The following is a 17516-nucleotide window of genomic DNA, read 5'->3' on the forward strand; positions in this document are numbered from 1 at the left end:
AGACAATGGTTCAAATGTCAAAATCTTCTCAAATACTTTGTCTTAGAAGAAAAATAATGAACGGCCAAGTAGGTTTCTAATTCACAAACAAAGAAACAGAAAAAAATTCCTAGAAGTTTCTGTAAAAACGTGATTGAGAGCCATACTATTCAGGCTAGATGGCATGGAGATAAGAATGGTTTTTCTCACCTAAAACAGGAAAGAGCTTATTACAATTCTGTTACACATAACTCGACAACTTGGCAAAGAAACAAGTCAGTGTGCTTTGACACACTCAGGAATAGATGTGACTCAAGGAAGCTAAACACTGTGGGCATGGAAGTAGGATCTAGACATTCTGATCTAGATACTCTGACTCTAGACAGAACTGGGCGAGACAACACACCTCTCCTTTGACTCCCCTCACTGTTTTCCTTGCTTTCCTTCAGGCTGTAACTGCAGGGCTATCTGACACAGTGTAAGGATCTGTCACTCAAACAAATGAGCTGCTGATACACATGGAACTTTGGGATGTGCAGAGTTCTACTGGCACATGGACTGCTCATGGGATTACATTTTCACTGTCAAGCCTTGTTATCTGGTTGGGGGAGTCACAGGACAGAGAAGGAAAAGACTCCCTTTTTTATACTGTAATTGGTGTTGGATCTCATGCCCATGGCAGTGTATGTAACCAAAGACCAGATGCCCATGCCCCAAGTCCCACCACTCTACAACAGGAGGAAGGAAAAGTGGAGAATTGTGGGTTCCAGGCTAGCCTCTGTCACACACTGAGTTCCAGGCCACCCCAGACTTTCTACTTCAATAAATGTCCAGAATCTAATATATTCTGAAGAAAGTGCAGTATATTATGAATCTCACTTTTTCTTATTCATAAAATTAAGAGCTTCATTCATGTGAGCTTTTTTGTATAAATTAAAAATAAACATATTCAGAACATTCTGGGCTTTTAGAAGTCTATGTTGATGACAAGGCTTAAAAACTACTTCTACATATCTCTTAGACTTTCCTAAAATAAATGCAGCAGCTGAAATGATGTCACCACTTCCACTATGCTAATTAAAATGGAAAAAGTAGTTCGCTTTTTAAAAATGTCTTCAATAATATCATCATAGCACTAGAGAACAAAGAGAAAACAGAAATACCACTTTCCTTGGTCTTAAAAAGAGGGGACCACAATTATTGTAAAAAAATCCATTTCCTTGAATAATACATAGTACATAAAATGGACATAAGCACAGAGATCTATCTGTTTTAATGAACATACATGCCCATGCAAACAAAAGCATGATCAAGCCACACAGCACTGCCCTTAGAAGTCTGTTCTTTCCTCTGCCCTCCCATCCATCCACTCTTCATATAATCTAACCATGGGTAGAGAGCCCTCCTCTGACCATAGACAAGGCCCTGTGGTATAGTCTCACTTAATAGAAACTTCACAATATGCTCTAGGTACTTTATTATCTTGTAGCTTCCTTTCATAGTTATGATACCAGGATTCATTCATATACACTGCATGGATAATTTTTATTTGTATTTCATTAAATGGATCTAGCATAATTGTCCATTCACCCACAAAGGAACATCTGTTTTTCCCCCTAATTTGTGACTGTTACAAATAAAAAGTTTACAAACATTTATGTACAAATGTTTTAGTGGGCATATGCTCTTATTTCATGTGGGTAAACACCTAGGAGTCGTACTGCTGGTTCTCAGAATGAGTGTGTGGGGTGTGTGTATCATAGCTCTTTACTAAGCCTGGCAACTAGGGTACAATAACACCTCCTTCGAGCTCCATCCCTTACAAAGTGATCTGGGAAAGTACATATTGTATTAAATTATATTACTTATAACCCATGTAAATTTAAGAATCACCTCATCAATTTTAGCACATACATAAAAATTGTTTTACGGCTTTTCAGTGATTCTACATAGACTTATTTGTGGAGAAATACATTTTCTACATAGGGACATTCAATTTGGGGACAAATATGGCTCTATATTAGGCCTGTTTTAATTTTCTGAATAATATCTTGTAGTTTTAGGTATATTTAGTAAGATTATCTCTTAATATTTAATATTTTATAACATAAATAGTAAAAGTACAAAAATATATATTTCAGTTTAAACTTGAAGTATAATTCTTAAAAGTATTGAAAAATAAATAACATAAACATAGGATACATATACATGTATATTTGTATATATTTATATATATATAGAGAGAGAGAATGCTTATCCACATGCTATATGTATCTACAGATTTATAGATGATAGATGCCATATAGATAAATAGACTTATAAAGAGACAGATAAATCAATAGAGACAGGTAAGAAAGACTGATACTACTCAAACCACATTCATAACCTGCACCAGGACCCCCATTCTAAAATATGCTCATGACTAGGGAAAGAAGGCATGACTTAAGCAGAGACCATGGAGGAATGTTCATTACTGACTTGGTACTTGCTAGCTTTATCTGATTTACTTATAAAACCCACAGCTTACTATCTGCCTGGGGCAGTACCACTCCCCTCCCCTGGTGAACTGGGACCTGCCATAGCAATCATTAATTAAAAAATACACTGTGGATTTGCCTACAGGAAATCTGATGGAGATATTTCCTCAACTGAGTTTCCTCTTCCCAGATAACTCCAAATCATCTCAAGTTGTTAAAAGCAAACAAACAGAAACTATTCAGCACAATTAACCCCTGTTAGATTGACACACAAACACACCACCATTCAAGTATAAACATTTCTTGCTTATTTGTCGCTAAGATATCATGTTAACATAAAGATCACAATGTAAAATATAACTTCAAAAGTCACAAAGTCTTTGAACTTCCAAACACGTATGGGTCCTTTAAAATTAAGTTACTTCCTATTATAAAGAGGAAGAACCAGGGTACAGTTATAACCAAATTGAAGCGAAACCAAATTTCCAACTATGTACATAGCCCAGTGTGCAGTATCTGGAACTCACAATCATTGAGGCTCTAACGAGCTTTTATGTTCTGTTTCTCTGGATCTGCCATCCACAGAACACACAGTTTGTCTCGGTGTCAGGACGGTTTCACTACACAGCTGTGCTCTACTTGTCTAACAGAATCTCCAATATGCTGGGGTCTCCAAAGCAACTGAGCCTGGGCCTTCACCAATGGCCTCTTCTCATTTCCCCTCAGGGACCCCCACCCTGCCACAGAGCATCAAACCTGTTATTCTTCATGACTCATTCATGTCTTCAGTACCACTGGGGGACCCTTCCACATAACTTACTTGCCAGCAATAAGAATTAGCCATTACCACCCCAGACTACAGCTTCTGTGCACTGAGGCACAGTAACTTACAGAAGATTTTGCCTTAATGATGCTCTTCTTGACCAAAGCTGGCTTGCCTACCTCAGCTAACCAGTATCAACTATTGCATTAAAGCAAAGGGTTGGCTTTATAGGTACTGGTCTTTCATTTATCATAACTGATCCTATTAATTATAAGTGTAGATCCTTAATTTAGAAATACCACAAGAAGGGCCCTGATAGAGTCGTTGCTTCTGCTTGAAATATCACAAGCCAGGCCTGTCTTTCAGCACATGTCTTTCAGCACTACTCCTATTTTCCAAGCACTTAACAACAGCTCTGAGCCCTCAAGGAGTTTCAACAGCTTAAAGTTCCAAAGTCATTCCACAATTCTCCCTAAAAACAGCATGGTCAGTTCTGTCGTAAGTGTCCCTGAACCTGGCACCAATTAATGTCCTACTTGGTTTCTACTTCTGTGATAAACATCATGACCAAAAGCAGCCTGGGGAGGAAAGTGTTTAATTGGCTTATGGGTCACAATCCACCATTAGGGGAAGCCAAGGCAAGAACCTCTAGACAGAAACTGAAGCAGGAGGAAGGAAGGAATTTTCTTACTGGCATTCTAGGTCCACTTGGCCTGTTCTGCACGTGAATACAATCTGCCCAATGCTGGCACCACCACCACCCACACACACACACACCAGTAAGCTAGACCCTGTTATATTCACCATTATCAATGAGACACCATACAGATTTGGCACAGGCAATATGAAGAAGGCGCTTTCTCAGTTGAGGGTTCCCTTTGCTAGTTAATAATAGTTTGAGACAAACTGACAAAACAAAACAAAACAAAACAAAATAAAAATCCCCCAAAACAAAAACAAACAACCACTCAACAACAAATAAATTAAAAGTCAAAAAAAAAAAAAAAACAAAGAAAAGGAAAAGAGGAATCTGAGCTTGGCCTCTGAGATGTCTTAGTTTTATGGTATTTATTGAGAATCTAATCCATCCGACTCCTGAATCATTCACAGCACTGGTTGTGTGCTGCTGCGGATATTTCCATGCTAGGGCTAGGAAATATTTAAGTTAGTTCTAGATTTTTATGATTACAAATAAGGTCACCACAAATGTTCACAGAAGTCTGTATGTGAGCATACCTGTTTACTTCTGATGTCACAGTAGGTATCTAGAGGAATTTAATATAAGCTGTTAAGCATGTCCAAGGCGACTGTTCTCTCAGCAATGAATGAGGATTCCCACTGTTATATATCCTTACGAAGTCCACAGTGGTCTCACATGTTGTCATTGTACACATTCTATGCTGGCATGCCCGGGTTTTAATTTGCATGAATAATGATCTTTCCGTGTATTTATGATTCTCACATGATCATATCGCATAGACTCATTCACGTGTACATACCTGCACAGGCATGAGCACACACACACTCAGAGTATCTGACACTGAGAGAGTGTGACTAATTCCTTCGTCGTTCTTTACATCTTTTATCTTTATTCAGTTTTATACTTTTATATTTTTTTTGCATTTTCTGGTTATAAGTTTTTATTCTATGTTTTTTGCAGTTATTTTCCTTATGCCTTGTGATATATTTTACCACTTCCTCAACACTGTTTTCTGAAGCTCTGCTGAATGAAGCTTCCAAAACCAAAAGAGATACCAGGAGGTGAACAAAATGTAGCTGAAGGGGAGCACACACACATCCAGAGGAAGGAGATTAGGAATTCACAGGAACATTTACAATTGCTTGCTTGTTCATTCTTGAACAATTCCTATTCTTCAAAAGATAAGTGGGTACAGATGCTCCACAGTGGTGAGCAACTCATATTAGAAAGGCATCTTGGAACTTTCAATAAGATGAAATTATGTTCGCTGAGATGAGCCGCCAGGGAGAGAGGCACAGAAGGATCTCACTGACACATGGAGTCTATCAAAATTGAAATTGTGTCAGTAGAGAGGTAAATGGTGGTTACCAAAAGGATTGAAGATGAGGTAGGGATTGGACTGAGGTTGGTCAAACATCACAAATTTTCAGTTACAGTAGTGAAACAGCTCAAAACATCTACTGTATAATTCAGTGACTATAGTTAATAATGCATTGGCGACTAGTGAAATGACTAATTAGATAGTGTTCCCACTACATTCAAAAGAAAAAAAAAAGAGTGTGCTTATGAAGCCAGAGACCTCACTCTTCCACACAAAGACATCAGATGCACAGTTCTCCCACAGAACAAATGGAAGACCTAATGATGAACACTGGGATAGAAATTCAATTCCATCTGATCACACCCGAAAGCAACAGGAAATAGATCACCTCAGATCTACCTTCAGGGACAAGGCGACTGCATCCTGGGCTCTCTGGGAATGAGGATGGGGAGTCAGTGGTGTTCAACAGTGGTCTTGTTGGTCACTGTGTCAGTTCTGCTCAAGGAAACTGCCACTGTTCCTTGGTGCAATCCACCCTGATGCTAAGGCCATCGCTGCTGCTCACAGCTGCAATCAGGGGGAAGCTCGATGCTTTTATTTCACAGGATGTTTACTTCGCAGACCTGTGATCTACCATCAGGGACAACTTGGTTCCTTTGAAAAGATTGCTTCTCTTTAGGGGGCAGTCTCAACATAGGGCCATCTGCCCACAAGGCTCCATTCTTCCTAAAATACATTTAGTAAGCTCTGAATACCTCTTGGCACTACTCCAGGAAACTGAAGCAGAACCCTGTCCAGGCTGGAAGTGGACAATCTGTTGGAAAAGAACTAATTACTCTTATCTTAGTGTGTCAATATTGAGAGGGGAGGGGCTCAACCACAGAGCATGTTTCATTTTTTAATTTTTTTACTGGATATATTATATATTTACATTTCAAATGCTATCCTCTTCCCAGGTTCCCCCCTTTCCCATCCACCTTCCCCGTTTCTGTGAGGATGCTCTCCCTCCCACCCACCCACCCACAGCCACCTCAACACACTGGCATTCCTCTACACTGGGGAAATGAGCCCTCTCAGGACCAGGGCCTCCCCTGCCACTGACGTGACATAAGGCCATCCTCTGCTATATATGCTGCAGTTTCTTAAATGACTACCAACTCCATGTAGATTTAAACAGCACCTTGACAGTTAGTTTAAGGCAGAGGCAACAGACAGGAAATGAAGACAGAGATATAAAGCTTACCCTGTTTTTTACGTTCCCACCTTTGTCTGTAAGCCCAGCTGAAGAGTCAGTGTTTTAACTAAAAAACAGCTTCTCAGAAGTGCATATCAATATGCTCAGTTAATCTGCTCATAATGAATATCATATACTTGTAAATAATTAATACATGGTGAAAATGCAAAGTTTTATATGTAAATTTAAAGGTTAAAATGCACTTGATATCTAATATACAGTTTAATTGTTCACTAATTTAACAGTTTTTCACAGGAAACTTTCTAAATGCTCATGAATTTCCTAAGTCTTGAGATTCTTTATTCCTAGTTATTTCTCCTACGGTCCAACCCATGACAGGCAACTTCTAAGACTTTCTAAGGTTCCATAGCACATGTGATAATTAATCTTTATAAATATTATTTGCTAAGAATAAAAGGGGAAACCCACATAGGTATTCTACTTATATCAAGTACAAGGTTCAATGCATATCAGGTAGACTTTCTTTTTCTACATTGGTCATGTACTTCATGGGTTTTTTGTTGTTACTGCTATAAATCAATGACAAGGAAGAATGAAATCTTATATAATTGACATTTGTTTTCTACATCCCTTTTAAATTCTATACAATTTTTATACAAACATTTTGAAGCAATGTTGTAAAGTACACATAAATGGAAGCCTGCTAGGTCTTTTATTATAATTTTACCTTAACTATTTCTAAATAACTTTGTGCCTGACAGTATATTTAATTGGTCATTTTTTTAAAATTTTAATTCATAAAATGCTTAAAAAATAAAAGAATGAGATTTTATGTTTTGCTTTATTAAACATGAGCAATGTAAGTACCAGGAAATACACACACACACACACACACACACACACAAAATGCAGATCTTACATAGATAAATGTTGCAAACTATCCCTCAGTAGTGAATGTATAAATATGCAAAATATATTCAAATATTTAAAGGAACTGGTTAAGCATAGTTGATAGGCTGGAGAAATGGCTCAGCAGTTAAGAACACCAGCTGTTCTCCTTTTCTTTTATTGGATAGTTTATGTATTTACATATCAAATGTTATCCCCTTTCCCTGTTCCTCCCTCTCCAATCCCCCCTCCTCTCCCTTCTTATATGAGGATGCTCCCCATCCCACCTACCCACACCTACCTCAACACCCTGGCATTTCCCTACGCTGGGGCATCAAACCTTCACAGGACCAAGGTTTTCTCCTCCTACTGATGCCAGACAATGCCAGTCTCTGATACATATGCAGCTGGAGTCATGGGTTTCCCCCATGTGTACTCTTTGGTTGGTGGTTTACACAAAGCCAGGAGCTTTGTGGGGTATGTTTGGGTGATAATGCTGATCCTCCTATGGGGTTGCAAACCCCTACATACAGCTCTTTCAGTCCTTTCTCTAAGTCCTCCACAGGGGTCCCAGTGCTCAGTGTGATGATTAGCTACAAGCATCTTAATCTGTATCAGTAAGGCTCTGGCAGAGTCTCTCAGGAGACATACATATTAGGCTCCTGTCAGCAAGCATTTCTTTGGATCAGCAATAGTGAGGAGGATTGGTAGCTGCATATGGGATGGATCTCAGTCTCTGGATGGCCTTTCCTTTAGTCTCTGCTCCAGTCTTTGTCCCTTTATCTCCTCCCTTGAGTATTTTTCACTCTTCCAAAAAGGACTGACACATCCACATTTTAGTCTTCCCTCTTCTTGAGCTTCATGTAGTCTGTAAATTATATCTTGGGTATTCTGAGCTTTTGGGCTAATATCCACTTATCAGTGAGTGCATACCATGTTTGTTCTTTGTGACTGGATTACTTCACTCAGAATGATATTTTCTAGTTCCATCCATTTGCCTAAGAATTTCATGTTTCTAGGAAATGAGTAGTATGCAATTGTGTAAATATTCGACATTTTCTGAATCCATTCCTCTATTGAAGGACATCTGGGTTCTTTCTAGCTTCTGGCTATTATAAATAAGGCTGCTATGAACATAATGGAGCATATATCCTTATTATATGTTGGAGTATCTTTTGGGTTTATGCCCAGGAATGGTACAGCTGGGTCTTCAGGTAGTACTATGTCCAATTTTCTGAGGAATCACCAGACTGATTTCCAAAGTGATTGTACCAGCTTGAAATCCAACCAAAAATGGAGGAGTGTTCTCTTTTTTTCACATCCTCTCCACCATCTGCTGTGACCTGAGTTTCGAACTTAGCCATTCTGATTGGTGTGAGGGGGAAATCACAGGGTTGTTTTGATTTGCATTTCCCTGATGAGTAAGGATGTTGAACATATTTTTAGATGATTCTGGGAAACTCAATATTCTTCAGTTGAGAATTCTTTGTTTAGCTCTATACCCCACTTTTAATAGGATTATTTGGTTTTCTAGAGTCTTAACTTCTTGAGTTTTTTGGTATATGTTAAATATTAGCCCTCAATCAGATATAGGATTGGTCTACATCTTTTTTCCCAATTTGTTGATTGTCATTTGGTCCTATTGACAGTGTCCTTGACCAGGCAGAAGCTTTGAAATTTTATGAGATTCCTTTTGTCAATACTTGATCTTAAAGCATGAGCCATTGGTTTTCTGTTCAGGAAATTTTCCCCATCCCTATGTGTTCAAATCTCTTTCACACTTTCTTTTCTATTAGCTTCAGTGTATCTGGTTTTATGTAAAGGTCCAAGATCCAATTGAACTCATGTGTTGTACAAGTAGATAACAATGGATTGATTTGCATTCTTCTACATGTTGACCTCCAGTTGAACCAGCACCATTCTTCGAAAATGCTGCCTTTATTCCACTTAATGGTTTTAGCTCCTTTGTCAAATATCAAGGTGTGTGGGTTTGTTTCTGGGGCTTCAATTCTATTCCACTGATCTATCTGCCTGTTTCTGTATGAATACTATGCAGTTTTTAATCACAATTGCTCTGAAGTATAGCTTAAGGTCAGGGGTAATGATTCCCCCAGAATTTCTTTTATTGCTGAAAATAGTTTTCTCATTCCTGGTTTTTTGTTATTCCAAATGAACTTGAAAATTGCTCTTTCCAGCTATATGAAGAATTGAGTTGGAATTTTGATGAGGATTGCTTTGAATCTGTAGATTTCTTTCAGCAAGATGGCCATTTTTACTATATTAATCTTGTCAACCCATGAGTATGGGAGGTCATTCCATCTTCAGAGATCTTCTTCAATTTGGTTTTTAAGAGACTTGAAGTTCTTGTCATACAGATCTTTCACTTCCTTGGTTAGAGTAACATCAAGGTATTTTATATTATTTGTAACTATTGGGAAGGGTGTCATTTCCCAAATTTCTTTCTCAGCCTATTTATCCTTTAAGTAGAGAAAGGCTACTGATTTGTTTTAGTTAAATTTATATCCAGCCATTTTGCTGAAGTTATCAGGTTTAGGAGTTCTCTGTTGGAATTATTGGGGTCACTTAAGCATACTATCATATCATCTGCAAATCGTGATATTGACTTCTTTCTTTCCAATTTGTATCCCTTTGACCTCCTTTTGTTCTCTGCTCTGTCTAGGACTCCAAGTAATATATTGAATAAATAGAAAGAGAGTGGGCAGCCTTGTCTAGTCCCTGATTTTAGTAGGATTGCTTCAAGTTTCTCTTCAATTAGCTTGATGTTGGCTACTGGTTTGCTATAGATTGCTTTTATTATGATAAGGTATGAAAAAATTCCTAATTTTTCCAAGACATTTAACATGAAGGGGTGTTGAATTTTGTCAAATGCTTTCTCAGCATCTAATGAGATGATCATCTTTTATTTTCCCCTTTGAGTTTGTTTATATAGTAGATTACGTTGATGGATTTCCATATATTGAACCATCCCTGCATCCCTGGATTGAAGCCTACTTGATCATGACGGATTGATCATTTTGATGTGTCCTTGAATTCGGCTTTTGAGAATTTTATTGAATATTTTTATGTCAATATTCATAAGTGAAATTGGTCTGACGTTCTCTTTCTTTGTTGGGTCTTTGTGTGGTTTAGGTATAAGTGTAATTGTGGCTTCACAGAATGAATTGGCTAGTGCTCCTTCTGTTTCTATTTTGTGGAATAGTTTGAAGAGAACTAGTATTAGATAGTTTTTGAAGGTCTGATAGAATTCTGCTCTAAACTCATCTGATCATTGGCATTTTTTGTTTGGCAGAATTTTAATGACTGCTTATGCTTCTTTAGGAGTTATTTACAATAGTTTAGATGTTTATCTGATCCTGATTTTACTTTGGTACCTGGAATCTGTCTAGAAAATTGTTCAGTTCTTTCAGAATTTCCAGTTTTGTTGAATGTATACTTTTGAAGTAGGATCTGATAATTTCTTGAATTTTTCTGAGTTTCTGTTGTTATGACTCCTTTTCCTTTTCTGATTTTGTTAATTAGGATACTATCTCTGTGATCTCTGGCTAGTCTGGTTAAGCATTTATCTTTCTTGTTGATTTTTCTCAAAGAATCAGCTCCTGGTTTTGTTGATTCTTTGTATAGGTTTTTTTGTTGAAGTTGTTGTTGTTGTTGTTCCTATTTGGTTGATTTCAGCTCTGAGTTTTACTATTTCCTGCCAAGTATGCTTGGGTGTATTTGCTTCTTTTTGCTCTAGAGCTTTCAGGTGTGCTGTCAAGCTGCTGGTGCATGCTTTCTCCAGTTTCTTTTTGGGGGCACTCAGAACTATGTTTTCCTCTTAGCACATGTTTCATTTTGTCCTATAAATTTGGACATATTGTGCCTTCATTTTCATTGAATTTGAAAGTCTCTATTTTCTTTATATCTTCCTTGTCCAAGTTATCACTGAGTAGAGTGATGTTCAGCTTCCATGTATATATGTTGATTTTGTTGTTATTGAAGGCCACCCTTAGTTGATGGTGATCTGATAGGGATGCATGGGTTTATTTCAATCTTCTTGTATTTCTTAAGAACTGTTTTGTGACTGATTATATGGTCAATTTTGGAGAAGGTACCATGAGGTGCTGAGAAGAAGGTATAGTCTTTTGTTTAGGATGAAATGTTCTGCAGATATATGTGAAATCAATTTGGGTCATAGCTTCTGTTAGTTTCACTGTGACTCTGTTTAGTTTATTTTTCCATGATCTGTCCATTGCTGACAGTGGAGTGTTGAAGTCTCCCACTATTAATCTGTGAGATGCAATTTATGCTTTGAGCTTTAGTAACGTTTCTTTTATGAATGTGGGTGACCTTGCATTTGGAGAATAGATATTCAGAATTGAGGGTTCATCTTTGTAGATCTTTTCTTTGATGAGTATTAAGTGTCCTTTCTTATCTTTTTGATAAATTTGGTTGAAAGTAAACTTTATTTGATATTAGAATAGCTATTCCAGCTTGTTTCTTGGGACCATTTGCTTGGAAAATTGTTTTCTAACATTTTTCTCTGAGGCAGTGTCTGTCTTTGTCATTGAGGTGCATTTCCTGTATGCAGCAAAACTCTGGGTCCTGTTTACCTATCCTGTCAGTTATCCTATGTATTTTTATTGGAGAACTAAGCCAACTGATCTTAAGAGATATTAAGAAATAGTGATTGCTACTTCCTGTTATTGTCTTTTTGATTCGAGGTAGAATTATGTTTGTGTGGCTATCTTCTTTTGGATTTGTTGAAAGATTACTTTCTTGCTTTTTCTTGGGTATAGTTTCCCTACAAAGGGCTGAATTTGTGGAAAGATATTGTGTAAATTTGGTTTTGTCATAGAATATCTTGGTTTCTCCATCTATGGTAATTGAGAGTTCTGCTGGATATAGTAGCCTGGGCTGGCATTTATATCCTCTAAGGGTCTGTATGACATCTGCCCAGGATCTTCTAGCTTTTATAGTCTTTGTTGAAAAGTCTGGTATAATTCTGATAGGTCTGTCCTTATATGTTACTTGACCTTTTTCCCCTACTGCTTTTAATATTCTTTCTTTGTTTTGTGCATTTGGTGTTTTGACTATTATGTGATAGGAGGAATTTATTTTCTGGTCCAATCAATTTGGAGTTCTGTAGGCTTTTTTGTATGTTTATGGGCATCTCTTTGGGAAGTTTTCTCCTATAATTTTTTTGGAGATAATTACTGGCCCTTTAAGTTGCAAATCTTGCTCTCTTCTATATCTATTATCCTTAAGTTTGGTCTTCTCATTGTGTCCTGGATTTCCTGGATATTTTGGATTTGGAGCTTTTTGCACTTTGCATTTTTTTTCACTATTGTGTCAATGTTTTCTATGGTATCTTCTGCCCCTGAGATTCTCTCTTCTATTTCTTGTACTCTGTTGGTGATGTTTGCACCTATGTCCCCTGGTCCCTTTCCTAAATTTACTATCTCTAGGGTTGTCTCTCTTTGTGATTTCTATATTGCTTCTATTTCCATTTTTAGATCCTGGATGGTTTTGTTCAATTCCTCCTCCTGCTTGGTTATGTTTTCTGTAATTCTTTAAGGAATTTCTGTCCTTTCTTTTTAAGTCTTCTACTTGTTTACCTGTGTTCTCCTATATTTCTTGGGAATTATTCATATCCTTCTTGAAGTCCTTTATCATCATCATGAGATGATATTTTACAGCCAATTTTTTTTGGTGTGTTGGGGTATCCAGTACTTGCTGTGGTGTGAGAACTGGGTTCTGATGATACCAATGAGCCTTGGTTCCTGTTGCTTAGGTTTTTGCACTTGTCTCTCATCATCTGGATATCTCTGGTGTTAGTTTTCTTGCTGTCTCTAACTGGAGCTTTTTCCTCCTGTAGGCCCATGAGCCTGTGATGTTAAGAGCAATAGCAATCCTGGGAAACCAGCTCTTTCTGAGTGGGATTTGGGTAAGGAGGGCTGTGGGACAGCCCCAGCACAGATCACTGGCTGTTCTTCTAATGAACCAACATGGCATTAAATGGTTATTTTATACCATATAAAATTTATTGATTATTTCACTTGATACACTGTACATTTTGATTTGTGAAGATACAATTTGTTCATAGTTCTTGTGCTTTGGGGTCTTATCCAAAGAGCCCTTAACTCTTCTGATGCCCTGAAGTGTTTCCTCACTTTCTTTCAATAGTTTCAGAGATTTAGCTCTTACATTTTAGTGTTTCATTCATCTGTTACTTTTCAATGGCAAAGAAAAGAATTTCTAGTTTTATTCTCCAACAAAGAGATACCCAGATTGACATCTGGCCTAATGATCAGCTGGCTCCTTCTGGCAATTTTTGGAGCTCTATATCTGCATAGGCTTCCTGTCATCTCCTCTCTGTTCTCTCCTTTCAGCACAGAACTATTCTCTCTCTATACTTTCTTTCTCCCTGGTACTCAGACATACACCAAACACAAAGTTTTACATTATAATTTAAAGAAAATACAAGCCATAATTAATTGTACATATCCCATTTGGGAACCATATGGTTCCCAAATATAGATGACTATTTTTTACTCCTGAAAGTAGAGAAAAAAAAAATCTTCAAAGGAATCTGTACTTGGGCTATGGTAAGAAAATGCTAGAAAGCTAAAGAGTTGTAAAGCAGCAAATTGAATGAATAAAATTGCACAAAACTCTAAAGGCTAGTCTTAATTGTCGATTTGGCATGCCATGAATCACCCAGGAAAATATATTCAGTGAGGGAATTTGTAGATCAGGTTGACTTTACACATGTCCACTGGGAACTGTCTTGATTATTTTGAGGTAGCAAGGACTTGCCTATTGTGGGCAGCACCATTCCCTGGCTTCTGATCCTCAATTGTGTAAGATTAGAGGAAAAAAGCAGGGCAAGCAATAATCACACATGAACTCATTCCTCTCTTTCTCCCTCTCCAATCTCCCTCTACCTCTCTCTGCTCATAAGTGTAGATGTTGACTAGCTGCTTCAAGTCCCAGCCTTCATGTCCCTACAGTGATAGAATATGACTAGGAAGTACAAGTTGAATTAACCCAGTATTCCTTAAACTTGTTCTTTTTCTGTATTTTATCACAGCAGCAGAAACAAAACTAGATCAAAGGCAAAACTGATGTATTGCCTGTATGCTTATCTGATAGAAGACTCAGTTAAAAGACATATGGTGCCCGGCCGGCAAAGATGGGCTAATCACACTTTATGCACAGCACATCCTGGGCCACATGTCTTATACCTTCTTCAAAATAGCTTCCACTCTACTCGATGCTCTCTTGACATTTAAATACCACATTCAGTGCTGTGCTCTCTGTCAACTTGTGGACAAGGTGTAGTGTGTGCTGGGCCCACAGGGCTCCAGTGCTCCACAGGGTAACACTGTCTGAAGATGCAGAGAAGAATTTTTTAAAAGATAGAATACTAGTAATAACATGTCATGAATATGAAAGGTATTGTTGAAAGACTTAAGGCTTAAGATGAAAAGTGTCAAAAATATTCATGTTTTTAGTAAGACTAATCTGTGTTATGTGTGACAGACTGAAGGGTGGCTCCCTCCCAGCACAGGTTTACTTCATCATAGCCGGCTTGTGCTCTACTTTGGCCTAATAGAATAGGTTACAACGCTTAGAAGCCAACCACACTAGCCTAGCCTCTAAGGACAGCTGACCAATCCGAAGTGTTTTTCTCCCCAAAGATATTTTTTCTGTTTTTTATGAAGAGGAAAAATATATACAGAATCCCTTCTGACTATAAAAGGCTTTTCTTTTATGTGACATGGTGTTCTGCTTGAATAGAGCCTCTATACAATAAGACTTTCAAAGGCACATTTAAAACTGATGTCTGGGAGGTGAAGAGCAGAGTAACAGGGCTGACAACTCCAGGAAAAGGTATTGGGGGAAACACTCTTGGAACAACATTCCCTAATTTGGTCATAATCATCTGTTTTTATGCGAAGGTGTGTGAGCTTTGAAATCTGAAAATCCTCATTAAACTAAACAGGCTTTCAAAAGGCTCGGAGGCTTGTAGACTCTGCTGGAGCTTATTACATGATCGGCAAAGTCTTTCTCCAGGCTCTGTGGTTGGGAGCACAAACATCACAGACAAGTGACTCCCAGCTTCCTCCGAGTTTGCCTCTAACAAAACTGGCCACTGTGAAAATATGGCCAACCACCCCAGCCCTGGTCCTAAGCTCTTTAATCCTGCCCTATGCTGGAAACCCCTCCACCACTGTGTGTATCATTTGGCATTTGTGACCACAGAGCACAATTTACTGTTACATTTCACTATAAATTCATGGCTAGCTAGACAATGTACTCCAGAGTAGAATAAATACACGTTTTAATGAGTTGCTGAAATGCGACCTGGCCAAGGGGAAATCAGAGGAACAAGGACGCTTTTTCACAGAGGAGGCCAATCACAGAGGCACAGAACAAGCAATCCTACCAACAGATTAATCCACCACTGGGTGAAGTGGAAGAGAGAAACTGGGCCCAATTAGGAAATGAAAATACAACACCAGTTTACATTTGGGGACTTAATAAAGCACCTGGAATTAAAGTACTGTCCTCAGCAATGCTGATATCAATTGAATACTGCAGTTTTCTCAAAGAGCTGTTTCTTGCATCACTAAATGTTTCCTGATCAACTTATCAGTGTCTTTCTTCATTATCAGAACTCTACAAAAAGCTACCACATAATACTACCTTGCTCAGAACAGTAGTCATGCTTTTCCAAAGGCAGGGAGACTCAAAAGCAGAGAGTGACCAACTGCTTAAGAAACAGTATCTGCAGCCCCTCCACTCGCCTGGTGAAGTAATAAAAGATAGTTCTAGAAGAAGAGCTGGTCCTGAAGCAGCTGGTCCTCAGGTCAAGTAGGTCAACTAAGAAAACCAAGGCAGCCAGTCACCATTCTGGGTATATTAATGAAGAAACAACAAATGGTTTCTTAAAAAAAAAAAAAGAATGTAAACAGAGCAACTGTGCTGCTCTAATGAGATTTGTGTCCTTAAAAAGAAGCAGGACACTTAAAAGAATCCTACACTATGACCATACGGCCATCTGACCAGTTTCCAAATAATTACAAGAAACAGAACTAAAAAATTTAAAACTTTTTCCCTTACTCCATCTGTCCTGTGTCCCCTCTTCCTCCTTCCTGCCTAGCTCTCTCCCTGACATCTCACCAAAGCAAAATCCTCCTTTAAGAGAATGCTTCTAACTTGCCTTGTGACAAACTGAACCATAGGTTCTTGGTAGAATCATTCATGCCTTTGTCCAAAATACAGATTTGGGATGATACCTACAATACCTATTTGCATAAAATATTTTTAAAATATATGAAAATGTCAAATAAATTATATAGATGGTATTTGATATAGGATGATTCATAACCAGAGCAGGGCAGATAGTTCAGTCTATAAATTTCACAGTACATAAACAGGAGGACCTGATTTGGAATTCCCTAAACCTGAATGAAATATTGGCAATGGTAATACACGACCATAATCTCTATAGTGGGTACGGGACAGGGACAGAAACAAAGTAGTCAGCATCTGATGAGTAAGCATGTGTATGTACTGGATGAACACCCATGCACACACATGAACCCATAACCAAGAAGAAAGTTTGTTATGCATTTACCATGCCATGACAAACATCAGCTGCATTTGCCACAGAGCCTCAACTCACATTGCTCTTTTCTAGGCCACTTCACTGGGTTCCACCATGCAGAGAATGCTAGCAAGACTCATGCCATGATTCTCATCCTCCCCAGTGTCTTCTATCACATCAGCACCTGCAGTCATATGACTGTTCTAAAGCCAATGCAGCCTTTGTTCAGGGGGTGGCTAGAACCAGGTGTCTATCAACTGTAGCAATCTTCAAGGCTCAAATTTAGAAACAGAGCTCACTTGAGCCAGTCTCTGCTGTTTGGTAAAAATTAAATAGAAACTTCCTTTCCAATAAAAACAGGACTACAATTTATCCCACACTTGCCTGGCTACAGTCACACTGAGATCTATGGGCTCACTTCTTGTCAAGATTTATTGTTCTACTATACTTTTATTAAATTCAAATATGTTTTTAAAAGCTCATCTTAAATTAAATTTTTGTTTTTAGTTTTAAAGAGAGGTTTACTGTAGCTTAAGGAGGAGAGGAGAGAACATGCAGAGTTCCTGTGTTGCTGGTGGTC

At 38.1% G+C, this 17516-nt stretch overlaps 1 protein-coding gene across 2 annotated transcripts in view; it reads right to left on the minus strand.

Moving 5' to 3' along the window:
• The window catches only part of Prkd1 (protein kinase D1), a 313382-nt gene that overhangs the window by 145130 nt on the left and 150736 nt on the right, over window positions 1-17516 (minus strand).

Source organism: Rattus norvegicus, chromosome 6 (assembly GCF_021556685.1).
Source record: "Rattus norvegicus strain SHRSP/BbbUtx chromosome 6, alternate assembly SHRSP_T2T, whole genome shotgun sequence".
Taxonomy (NCBI): Eukaryota; Metazoa; Chordata; class Mammalia; order Rodentia; family Muridae; genus Rattus; species Rattus norvegicus.